This window comes from Talpa occidentalis, unplaced genomic scaffold (genome assembly GCF_014898055.3).
Source record: "Talpa occidentalis isolate TD23 unplaced genomic scaffold, MPIMG_talOcc4v2.1 talOcc4.1564, whole genome shotgun sequence".
Taxonomy (NCBI): domain Eukaryota; kingdom Metazoa; phylum Chordata; class Mammalia; order Eulipotyphla; family Talpidae; genus Talpa; species Talpa occidentalis.
Window position 1 is genome coordinate 6089 of NW_023601614.1, and position 12297 is coordinate 18385.

Here is a 12297-nt window from a genome sequence, read left to right on the forward strand (position 1 = left end):
TTCAAACAAATCAAAGGGATTCTATTCCTAAGAACCCATTTATTTTCCTGAGACAAATGATGGAAAGGAATTTTCTAAATAAAATTACATTAAATCTGATTAATATCTGATTAGTAGAGTTCTGATATCTGATTAATAGCTTTCCTAAGGTCCATCAGAAAATATTTTTTCTTATAAACATTTCATGGGGAGACAACTAATATTTACTGATTTTTAAAATTTTTCTAGATAGAGTATTTGTTGTCTGACAAATATCCAGTCTGAATATCCCCACTACCCTATAAGGTCAATATTGGGAAATTGAAGTTCAGAGGGGCTAGATAATTTGTCCAACGTCATACTCTTCCCATCTATCATAACATGTTGCTCTAGAACACAAAGGAATTCCCAGGCTTCAGCTATTTCTTCACCATTTTTACACTTTTTATTTGCTTAATGTTGTGCTAACTTAAAAGATTAAGTACAATTTTTAAAAAGACAAACTTTGCGTTGTTGCTGGGTACCAATAAATAGCAGCACTTGCTTCAGGTTGAGGGTAATTAGAAAATAGATACAGTAACAGGATTGTGTTAGCACATTTGAGTCAACTGTAATTGTCAGAAAAGTTCTGAGGCTGCCTCTGCTAAACAGGGACCCACAAGTGTTGGAGATGTATTCAAGCCATATTAGGTATTAATTTGCTAGGGCTTCCATAACAAAGTATCACTGCCTGAGAAGCTTAAACAGCAAAAATTAATTTTCTGACATTTCTGCAGACTACAAGTCCAAGATCAAGGTACTGTTAGAACTGGCTCCCCCTGAGGCCTTTTGGACTTACACATGGATATCTCCTTTGTCTTCACATGGTCTCCCCTCTGCATGTGTGTGAGCAAGTGCACTCCTTAGGACTCATTTTAACTTAATTAATTTTAACTTAATTCCCTCTTTAAAGATTCTTTCTCAAATTTACACACAATTTGATATTCTGGGGTTTGTACTTCAACATGTACATGGAGGGGGTTGCAATTCAGTTCATATCAGTCCCCAAATGAGTTGTCCTCCTTGAATAATCCAAAGGGTTGAAATATAAGTCACAAAGCAAAACTGCTTCTCCACATGATTCAAGGTTATTACTGTCATGACTTAGAACCATCTAAAATCATCACCTGAATCACTGTGGTCCTCAAGCCGGCTTTGGAGAACATGATCTAGTGTGCTCTAATACAGATATCTCTGTCACACTCTGTTTGGTAGATTCCTTTGGCCCATGCCAGTGTCACTTGAAATATTTGTACACAGTGGGTTGTGTGTGTATGTGGAATGTTTCTTTTCTTTCTGGTCTTTAGACAACTCAGGTGATGATTTGATTGTATCTTACCTCTCTTTTTTAGATTGGGATGGCTGGAAGTGGATTTTTGTGATGATAAATTTTAAAGAAATGAAAGGGAAAACACCCTGACTGCCATTTTGCTTAATCTGAAGAGGTTACTGAGCATATGAAAACTTGACTTCAGGGAACAATGATGACAGGATTCCATGCATATTTTTAGAACATTCTCTGCAGAAGTTGTGTACCGAATGTATGACTGGAGCCACAAATAAGGCAGCAAACCATATAAACTCACTGAGGCTTATGATTCCCACTAAGCTTTAAAAAAATGTCAACAGAAAAGGACAGAGAGTGATAATATTGTGTACCCACTTACCACAACATAACATTATGAAATCTTAACAATTTGATATAGTCCTAGTTTCCTTTTAAAGAAATAAAACATTACAAATATGCTTGAAACTTAGCAGTGCCTCTCTTTATTCCTAGTCCCCTCCTTTCCCAGATCCTGTTTTTATCCTCTATTTTGCTTTTATCATTGATGATTTTTAATGATTTTACTACATATGACACATTTGCTGTATCATAACCACAGTATTTTTTGCATATCTTAAAACATTGTTTAAGTGGATCATTCCATTTGCATCATTTTACAATTTGATTTCCCCTTCCTCAGCATTATATTCTAGAGATTTATCCATGTTTATATGTATAATTTAGCTTATTCATTTTAACTGCTGTAAAACATTCCGTTGTATGAATAAGCTGCAATTTGTTTTTCTGTTTTTTCAACTGATAAACATTTAGGCCACTTCCAGTATTTTCATATAACAAAAAAATCTCTGCAAATATTCCTAGACATGGTTCCTAGTCTATTTGGGCAGAATATTTTTAAGCTATGCCTAGAAGTGGGAATGCTGACGTGTATACATTGCAGCTTCAACTTTATTTGAATCTGCTAACTTTTCCTGTAAAGACCAATTATAACCTCATCAGCATGTTTAAAATTCTTTTCCCACATGTCCACTCACATTTGATACTGAGATTAAAATTATTTTCCAATATTGTGAATACTATTTTATTCCGGTTTGGTTTGCATTTTCCTAATTACTAATGATGGGAAGAGATTTCACATATATGTATATGCTAATTCTTTCTAAGCTTATATGCATCATAAATATTTTCTCCCAATGGGTGAGTTTCTTTGCACCTTGTTTTTGATATCCTAGATGAATGGAAGCTCTGAATTTTAATGTAGTCTATTTTTTAGCAATATTTGTCTTTACAGTTTATGTGTTGTTTAGGAAATCCTTTCCTATCCTGAGCTCACTCAGACATTGTTCTACATTTATTCTGAAGATCTGAGAGTTTTACCTGAACAATTATGTCTAAAATCCTCTTGAATTGTCATGAAGACAAGCTCTAATTTAATTTTCTATAGGATACACAGATGTACCAGCACCATTTATTGAAATAAGTTACATTCCCATGGCTCTGCATGATTACTGTATCACATACCATGTGTCCCTAAGTGTGGGAGCATGTGTCTTGATTCTCTAGTCTGTTTTGTTGGTCACATATCTGTGTACCAATTCTACAATGTTTCAATTGCCATAACTATGATGTTGATATATGTCAGTGCAAATATTTCCCTCTACATCCTATTTTTACTCACAGTTGCCTTGATTTTTAGTTTCTATTCTACATGAATTTTAGGATCACTTGGCCAGATATATGAAAAACCTGTCCACTCATATGGTCATTAGAATGGTTTTGAATTTATAGATCACTTTAGGAACAATTAATACTTCTATGATATTAAATTTTCCTACCTATAAACATATGCTCATTTTTTTTTTTTTCTTAAGTGTTTCTATACTTCATAATTGCTTTTGCATGGATGCTACATTTTCAGTGTCTGCCTAAAGTATTATATTGTGTAATAGATCCTTTTCATTTTTTCATTTAAAGAAGCTAAACATTACAAATATGCTTAAAAGCCTAGATAAATATATTTCCAAGGAAGGATAAATAGAATACATTTTGATAGGAGGTAGCAAGTTTATGGAAGAGGAATGGAAGTAGAACAAATTTTATGACCATTTTTAGAAAATATAGCTTGCCATCGGCTCCCTTTTGGCTATGGCAATTCATATCCCTCTCAAATGCATAAAGTCTTACCCTTTCCCCTTAGAATCTAACCCCATTATGGCCTGAAATTCGGGCTCACTGCCAAGATCTTCCCATCTAGATCATGTACACTGGCAATTAAGACTCTTCAAGTGGAGCTACTCAAGACAGTTCCCATTGGTTTTAAGACTTGCAATATCAAGAAACAATTTGGTTGATACACATCATTAATGATGGAACAGGTATAGGGTGATTGCTATATATTCTCCTCTTCAAAAGAAATGGGAAGCACACAGGGATCCATGACAATTTTGAAATTCAGTAAGTAAGGATATGTTGCTGCTTATTTGCTTAGGGTACCATGCTACTTCCTGGCAATGATTCACCATGCCTCATGAATATGCCCTTCAAAGATTCTTTCCTTTCCCATAAAAAATGACATTTAATAGCTAATAATAGTATTCTTGGTGTGCTTCCTGCATGTAAAATTTTGATTAAATTTTCGTTTCCATCAAGCTAATATGATTATTTAAAAAAAAACCCTGGTTTCTTATAAATCAGTTTTTAAATATACTACACTAGACAAAATCTACACATGCAAATGTTATCAAAGTAATACCTTCAGTAGTTGGGTTTTCTATCCAACTGTGAAGGACAGCACTCTTCAGATTTTTAGAGTTCTGTTGGTTAACAGAGAGGATCTGTAAAGTTCTTTAAGATCTTTAGATGGTCCTTTTTCATAGCAAAATAGCTCTTGAGGCATTGCCATACATATTCTGAGGTTTTAAGAAAGGATCTTATGATTTCACCCTGGGCATAGTCTTTGCTCTGATTGATTCTTGGCTTTTTGGCTAAGAGCAAGTGTAGTATCTGTTCTACACTTTAATCTTTGCTCTGAAGCTCTCTCTTAATCTGAGAATATTGCAGAAGCTGGGAATCAGAAATAATTTTATTTTTGAACCTATCAAGTATTGCCCTCTTTATATTTTTCTAGACTTTTACTTAAAAAGCAAATAATTACCACTTGTAAATTAAGCTAACATTGTATTATAACAATACAACTTACTTAAGTTTCACATATGCATCATTCAAAATCAACCCCTCCATATACTACATTAAGTTCATCACAAATGTCCAACTCTGTCCTTCATCATGCAATTTACCATTTTACCCATTTACTCCACCCCTCTGCCTCCCCTTCTGGAAGCACAAATTCCTTAAAACAAACAAACAAAACAACAACACAAACACTATCTCTTTCCATTCTCCTTTGTTGTAGACAATGGAAAGAGTCCAGAAGACACTTTTAATATTCTGCCTGAATTTCCTTAATGAGATGACCAGTTAATTAGGTACACCTTAAATTTTCCACATTACAACAGGGAACAGAGTCACTAAACTTTCTTCACCATATAACAAGGATTTCCTTTTCCCCAGCTTCCCATAACATGTCCTTGCCTTCCTTTAAGTCCTCACTGATAGCTTCATCCAGAGATAACAGTCTTGATTTAATGGTCTCCTCAAACTCTTGTAGGTTTGTACTAACATGCTGCTTAAATTTTTTCTGGTTTCTAAAAAGCTTGTACACTGCAAAAGAGACAGTAACTAAAATGAAGAGACACCCTACTGAATGGGAGAAATATTTGCTCACTATGCATCTGATATCAAAGATCTACAGAAATTCATTCAGGTCAACAGAAAGAAAACAAATAGCCCTATTATAAAATGGGCAGAGCTAAGCAGGCATTTCTTCAAAGAAGACATACAGATGGCGAGCAGCCACATGAAAATATTTTCATCATCTCCTGTCATCAGGGAAATGCAAATCAAAACCACAATGGGGATACCACCTCACATCAATGAGAATGGCCCATATCAAGAAGACCAGAAACAGCAAGTGCTGGCTAAGGTATGGAGAAAGGAACCCTCTTACTTTTTGGAAATGTAGATTGGTCAAGCCTCTATGGAAAGCAGTGTGGAGGTTTCTCAAAAGACTGAAAATGGATGTGCCATACAAACCAGGATTTCTCTCCTAGATATCTAAAAAACAATAATCATAAAGGAAACCTACTCTCGTATGTTTATAGCAGCACTATTAACAATAGCCAAGATATGGAAGCAACATAAGGTCTCAAAACAAATGAGTGGATCAAAAAAATGTAGTATATATACACAATGAAATAATACTCAGCTATCAAAAAGATAAACTCACACCATTTGTAGCAACATGGATGGAGCTGGAAGGCATTATGCTAAGTGAAATAAACAAGGAGAAAGAAATACCACATGGTATCACTTACAAGTGCAATGTACAAAAACCAAACAAAAGGTCAAATACAAACTTTAAACCAACCCTTGAATACTGAACACAGATTTGTGGCTTTCAGAAGAGGAGGGAAGAGTCAGGGGTGAGAATGGGGGGAGGGGTGTGAAGCACAATGCACATTACAACTGAGGGGGGAAATCCTATACTGTCAAAATACTAACAAGGATGTAAAACAATGGTATTTCAATGGCAATAAATAAATAGGATACATAATTGTTTTTTTTCTCATTTGACTCCACTACCTGTCCCAAAGTCATTCTTTCATGTTTTAGGTTTTTTGCATTTCACTTCTGGCACCAAAAATACGTTCTCGTTTGTTCCCGTAAGGGGCACCAAAAAAAAAAAAAAAATATATGTTCTCATTTTAAGGCTGTATACCACATTACTCCAAAAAGTAGTGGATAGACATCATTTATTTTGCACATGAAGTTGTAATGTGAGTAGATCTTGCAGGAATAGCTTTTATCTATTGCATTTGGCATTAGCTGGTGCAGTTTGAAGGCTATGAACTGAAATCACCTGATGGCTCACTCAGTCCTATGTCTGGTGTCAGTCCTATGTCCTATGTCAGTCCTATGTCCTATGTCAGTCCTATGTCTGAAGCTGGTTATTGAACAGCAACAGCTGAAGCTGTTGAATGAAACACCTATATGGGGTTGGTTCATATGGCTTTTGCTTCTTTGCACAGTGGTGGCTGAATTCCAAGAGCAAATGTCCCAGGAAAGAGACAGCATCAGAGGAAATTGTTATCACCTTTTATGACCTATTTTGAAACTCACAGTGTTATTTCTACTGCATTATATTTGCTGAGACAACCACAAGTCCCACCTACGGAGAGGAAAAACAGATTCTACCTCATGATGGGCAGTGGTAAGTTCTTAGAAAGTTATGTAGGACTGGTAATATTGGTATAGCCATTTTTGGAAATATCATACCATCATTATTATTTTATGTAAAATCACTAGACAAGATTTTCTAAAGTTGATATTTGAACGTAGATCCATAAAACTAAGGGAGTGATAAAAATCAAAATCAAAAAGCAACTATAAACCAGAGACACACTACAGGGGCAGTGGAGGAGGAAGTAGGATCAAAACAAGGGGGTGGGAATTGTATGGGGACTATAACCAACATGAAAATGCATAAATTGTGCAAAAATGAAAAATGATGTAAAAATATATAAAATAAAAATTTAAAAAAAATAAGGGAGTGAACCAGATTTATACCTGGTGGAAAAAAAGTAGTGAAAAGAAGTTTAAAGGTCCTTGGGCAGATAGATCAGTTTGGTTGAAATTAGGTGTTCAAAGAGAAGGGTGGTCATGGTACATTCAGAGAAGCAACAAGGAGTTTAGTATCTAGGATTCTGTTTTCATTCTGAAGACTAGCATTTCCTCTAAGCCATGGGAAGGGATGGTTAGAAGGGATAATTTATTGGACTTTGTTTTAAAAGGATAACTTATTGAGGTACAAATACCATAACACAAATGGCATAAACACCAGGTGTTTATGGTGTATTTGCTATCACTGAGATCTGCCATGTGGAAATAAGAATGGAGTTTATCTCTACACAGAGTACTCAATTATATTTGAGCCAAGAGATGCATGATTAAACCTCAGGCACTTATAAATGTCTTTTAAAAATTAGTTTTAAGTGGAACTTTTTCCTTTTTGGGCATTTCTAATAATATTTAGCATCCCCCCAACCAAGTATTTACTAATTTTAAAAGCGTTTACATGTATGGGGTGGCCATTGCTCTGCCTTTTGCTTCTACAACAAATCTATTCTCCCTCTGCTGTCTGATCTACTCTGTCTGATCTACTCTGACAGATCTACTCTATCCTCTGCTGTCTGCCCAGCTTTTTGGACCTCTGGCTTCCAGGTGGGTGTAGACATGGGAAAGTTCCAGGAGATGAAAGGGAGGGAGGAGAGTAAGATCAAAATTTTAATCCCCATGTTTTCCATTTGAGAGTTTCTCAACTATGTCTTGGAAGGTCAAAGCTTCTTTCAAGGCAGCTGTTCAACATGACTCTCTCTGTTCCAGTAACTTTACCTCCCCATTAAGCTTATGGGGGTGACACTCTCACTTCTGCTATTCCCCTGTGTGTACACGATCTCCCTATATCCACACCATTGTAGCAGACCCTTTGCAAATAAACCTTCCCCAAATAATTTCATTTTACATGTGTCATCTGTTCTTGAGCCAGTATAGCCATATTTAGCCTCTTAAAATCCAAACTTGGGTACTTAGTTTAAATACGCTTAGGGTATATTTAATTTTTTTATTTAAATTTTTTTATTTTATTCATTTTACATCATTTTTCATTTTTGCACATGTATGCATTTTCATCTTGGTTATAGTCCCCATACAATTCCACACCCCCTTGTTTTGATCCTCCTCCCTCTTCCCCTCCCCGCCCCCTTAGTGTGTCTCTGGTTTATAGTTGCTTGTTGATTTTGATTTTTACTTTATTATAATTAGGTTTTTCCTGGTCCCTTATTTAGGTTTTCTAAATTCCTGCTATGAGTGAGACCATCTGGTATTTTTCTGTGTATTTAATTTTGATCTATCTCTCTGCAACACTTGCTTCTCTTTTTTTCCTTCCTATGGACTGTATTATACATATGGAAGAGAGAGCGAGAGAGAGAGAGAGAGAGAGAGAGAGAGAGAGAGAATGCAATTTCAGTTGGCAGTTTATTTAGGGAGTATAACTTTTCACTTTGAATGTAACAAATACATGTCCACCTATGCTATGCTATTGGTGCTGATTTGGGCATTAAGATCCCTGTGCAGCGGACACATGCATTTTCCTTCTATCAGTGGCAGAGTGTTGATCTATTACCTGTTATCATCTCTGCTTCCCCACTAGGCCATTTACCTCGGGACATTTTACAAAGAAATTTAAGGATAGGGCAAAAATAAATGAACCCAATTTATACTGGGGGAAAAGCTCTAAAAACATATTCGGACTCAAAGATGAGGGCAGCGTGGAGGCTAAAGCTTTGCAAATCTGAAATATCCTGTGTCTCTTCAGTGATCAAACTTTACATTAGTAGATTTCTCTTACTCAGTCCTTGGCTTTTATATTTTCCTCTTGGTTTGCTGATTTCCCCTCCCTTTGTTTTTTTCTTTCCAGAGAGAATCAGGTCACCAAGATTTCAAGCACAGGGTACATTTCTGGTTTTTAAAAGAAAATTATTGTCCAGTATATTTTGACTAAACAAGCTCACTTGATAAAGCCCAGTACTGGTCTGAGTAATTCCTTAACAACAATTGAAGAACTGGTTACATTCTTCCTAAAGGAGACCAATTTAGCAGCCGGTTTAAAACAGCATTTGGCTTGCAGGCTTTGAGTCAACCTCTTTATCACCTATTCTCCTGCAAGACCTGTGAAAATTGAGGAAAATGCAAAAAACTTAAACAGCTTAGAAAGCCTCATGGAAACCTAATTTCTGATAGAGTTGAATCAAGAGAAACCTATGCAAGATTTCCCTCATGCAAACTCAAACTCGGTTACATACTGAAATAAAGGTGGCGATGCAGAGTTACTAAGAGTCTATCTTAGGTCTGCCGTTAGAGTTAAGAGCAATGTTGCAGTTATTCTGGCCACATAACAAATTACTTCAAAACTTTATTTCCAAAATAGTGTTAATCACTTCTTATCTCTCACAATTTTTGTGGCATTGTAAATGCAATTTGTCTATGCTCTGTGAGCTCTGAAGCCTCGAGAAGACTAGGGCCTGGGAGGGCCTGAAGGGCCCTTTACTCACGTGTGTGGTAGCTGATGCTGGCTCTTGACTTTGGGCCGCCCTTGTGTTAGCCAGAACACCATATGAGACTTGCTCATGTCGCATGGGTTTTCTTACTACATGGGGGGCTAAAGTCTAAGAAGAAATGTTCCAAGAGGAAAAGAGAGCTAGACAAAAAATCTGCATTGCGTTTTAAACTCTGAAAATCAAACAATGTTCTGTCTGGCACATTGTTGGTCAAGACAGTTACAGGGAGCTTCAAAGAGGGGAACACAGATCCCCTCTGCTTGATGGAGGATCATCATCTCTCCTCAGAAACCATGTGGGATGAGGGCCTCCCGGTGGGCATCGGTGAGCGCTGGGTTGCGAAGCTGCCGCGGCCTCTGCGGCGCCGGTTCGATCCCCGGCTGCTCCCGGCACAGGAGGGTCCCGCATGGCGCGCAGACCTCTCCTGCCGCCCGCTGCTCCCCTCAGCAGTGTATTCGGTCCTTCTGCCTGCTCTGCTCCCCGCTCTGCTCTGGTGATTCTTCCCTCCGCGCTTCTGACTGTACCCAGTGCATGTTTAAACAAAAAAAAACAAAAACCAGCAAACAAATAAATAGCTGCCTCTATCAAAAAAAAAAAAAAAAAAAAAAAAAAAAAAAAGAAACATGTGGGATGAGATATATTTTGGTGTTGTCAACTTTGGAAAATATAACTTACAGATAGGGGTTCCCAGACCAGAGAGCCTGGGTTAGAAGTCTTTCTAAATGACTGACTATGTGACCTTGTTAGTAAATTATTTGCTCTCAGTACCTCACTTTCCTCCTAAGGCTGATGTGAAGATTCAGTGAGTAACATGTCAATTGATTAGAATAGCATTTGGTACACATTCGGTACTAAAATATGTTAGGTATTACCATGTAATATAGCAGGAGGGTGCTCTATCTTTGCAATCTACTCTCATCTTTCCATTCTCTAGTAGAAAGGGAGGGGTTTTTTTGGTGTGTTATGTTTACACTGTGAGAGATAGTTGATATTAGCAAAGGAGGAGGGCACTGTTAGTCTGATACATTTTCTCTTAAAGAATTTGAAACACTAGTCTGATCTGGGTTTATTGTAGTCTATAGGAAATTAGTGACTGCAGGAAAAATACAATCTGCTACAGATAAGGGTGCCCTGGTTAGATGGCCTGGTTAGAATCTGGGCTCAGCTACTTGTTTGGTATATCACAGTAGCAGCATGCAGGAGAGAAGGTGAAGCTCAGATCTCAGAAGAAAGAGGGGAAAGAAGGGGGCAAAATTAGAGGAGGAAGACTTTTCACATTTCTGAACCTGATTTTGTATGTCTGCAAGGGATCTTTGTGTTCATATCCTACAAGTGAGATTGGGTTTTTGACACCACTGGTTTATTTGCATGCTTTCTAGACATTATGGACATAGGGAAGTTGCCCATTTGTCTCTCTGTACAGAGGCAAAGGCACCAAAATATTAACATTGGTTTTACCGGCTGGTGAGGTTAAAGTGATTCTTTAAATCTTTTGCCAGATCTCTATCATTTAATAATTCAAATAAATGTCCTGATAGATAGCAATTGCCCATCTTTTAATATGCTTATTTTATTTTATTTTTATATATTTCTTACACCATTTTTCATTTTTGCCAATGTTTGCATTTTCATCTTGGTTATATTCCCCATACAATTGTACCCCCCTTATTTTGACCCAACCCCTCCTCTCCCACCCCACCCCCGTACTGTGTCTCTGGTTTATAGTTGCTTGTTGATTTTGATTTTTTCTTTATTATATTCTTTCCTGGTCCCTTATTTAGGTTTTCTAAACTCCTGCTCTGAGTAAGACCATCCGGTATTTTTCTTTTTTCTCTGGCTTTATTGTTATTATTATTTTTTTGTGTGTGGGACCCTCGCCGGTGGGGGGAAGCGAACCAGTGCTACGGAGGCAGGCAGCCCTCACGGCCAGCGCTCAACCGCTGCGCCACCAGGGGAGGCCCTCTTTCTGGCTTATTTTCACTGAGCATGATCCTTTTGAGTATCAATTACCAGCACACTTTTATCAGCATTTCAATGGGAGAAAAAGACTGACTCAACCTCTGGAAGTTTTCTTGCCTCAAAACAGAACAGTTTGCAAAGATTCTCTTCATTCTAAATCTGCAGAATCAGCAAGATCCAGTGACTGCTAGAATGGTAATGATGTCAGTTTTATCACTTAAATTGAGGTGACCTAGTGGGTGACCCCCTCGAAAACCCAGAACCTCTGATTTACCTGTTGACATTTGCTGAAGTATTTCAACAAGTTTCTCAGAGATTCTGCTCCCTGTGACTTGACTGTAAGCTTCTGTGGTTTCAATAGAAACCATTGTCACCCATAAAAAAAATTGGAGAGGAGGGGTGTGTGAAACTTCAGAACACAGCCAAGCCGAATCCCCACCCCTCTTCTCTATGGCTCACAACACATCCATGGTCTTCAGGGAACAGAAGTACAATAAGAAACACCTGTGAATTCCTTGCAGAGCACCCCCCCCATGGCTACATTCCACCCTTTTCCCTTTTATAAAGAATCTATTTGCTCCATCTCTGACCCCAGGCCATGGACAAATGGATGGAGGCTGGTCTGGCTTCTCTGCTCTTGGCTGTGTTCCCTGCACCAATTAATCACAGGACTTCAGCCTGACAGGCCCAGCTTTTTGTTGCTGCTCATCCCCTGGCTGTTCCTGTGATTGCTCTAAAGCCTTCCCCAATGCAAAAATTTTTGAATGTTTTTTCCTTCCCTACTGCTCTAACTCCTGT

At 37.6% G+C, this 12297-nt stretch overlaps 1 pseudogene; it reads left to right on the forward strand.

Annotated features, from left to right (window-relative positions):
• Positions 1-4270: 4270 nt before the first annotated feature.
• LOC119246915 (U2 spliceosomal RNA) lies at positions 4271-4404 on the forward strand (annotated as a pseudogene).
• The last annotated feature ends 7893 nt before the right edge of the window (positions 4405-12297 follow it).